We start from the raw sequence: 716 nt of genomic DNA on the forward strand, positions 1-716 counted from the left end.
GTGCACATCCTGTGCTGCAGTCACAGCCATCTCTGTCCTGCCCAGCGGAGCCTCCTCAGGAAGATTTGCTCTTGCTAGGCGACACTGAGGCCGAAAGGGGGAGGCTGACTCTGTCTCAGGTCACGTTTGTGGACGCTCAGCCTCCGAACCAGGGGTCCTCAAACTACGTCCCGCGGGCCACGTGCAAATACAAATACTGTATTTGTTCCCGTTTTATTTGTTTTTTTTTTACTTCAAAATAAGATATGTGCAGTGTGCATAGGAATTTGTTCATAGTTGTTGTTTTTTTAAACTATAGTCCGGCCCTCCAACAGTCTGAGGGACAGTGAACTGGCCCCCTGTTTAAAAAGTTTGAGGACCCCTGCCTGAACTCTCTGCTCCCAGATTCAGCGCCTCTACCGTGGCTCCCAACTAGGTGCAACCCACTTTCCTAGTGTAAGGCTGGGGGCGGGGTTTGGCTGGGCCGGTCCAGGATGCGAGATCCTGGAGGGAAGAAAAGGTGTACTGTTTGGGGTGCTCAGCGGGCTGGGCTGGCTTGGCAAGGCTGGGATCTCCAGAACAGGTAATAACCCGGAGGCCTGTTCGTCCGAACCATAGATAGAAGGACAAGGCGAGATCTCCGGGTAACAGGTGAGGGGGCTGCATAGGAGAGGAAAGGGAATAAATGGAAGAGCAAGAGGAACCAGAAGCTGTGTGTGTGTGTGTGTGTGTGTGTG

General features: G+C 52.9%; 1 protein-coding gene across 1 annotated transcript in view; it reads left to right on the forward strand.

The window, feature by feature from the left end:
- The first annotated feature begins 371 nt into the window (after positions 1 to 371).
- CREB3L4 (cAMP responsive element binding protein 3-like 4) overlaps positions 372 to 716 on the forward strand; it is a 4,757-nt gene continuing 4,412 nt past the window's right edge. Inside the window, exon 1 of the mRNA XM_015571777.1 lies at positions 372 to 630. The gene's annotated coding sequence lies outside the window, so the exon portion shown is untranslated. The remainder of the gene's footprint in view (positions 631 to 716) is intronic.

The sequence above is a fragment of the Myotis davidii genome, unplaced genomic scaffold (assembly GCF_000327345.1).
Source record: "Myotis davidii unplaced genomic scaffold, ASM32734v1 scaffold208, whole genome shotgun sequence".
NCBI lineage: Eukaryota > Metazoa > Chordata > Mammalia > Chiroptera > Vespertilionidae > Myotis > Myotis davidii.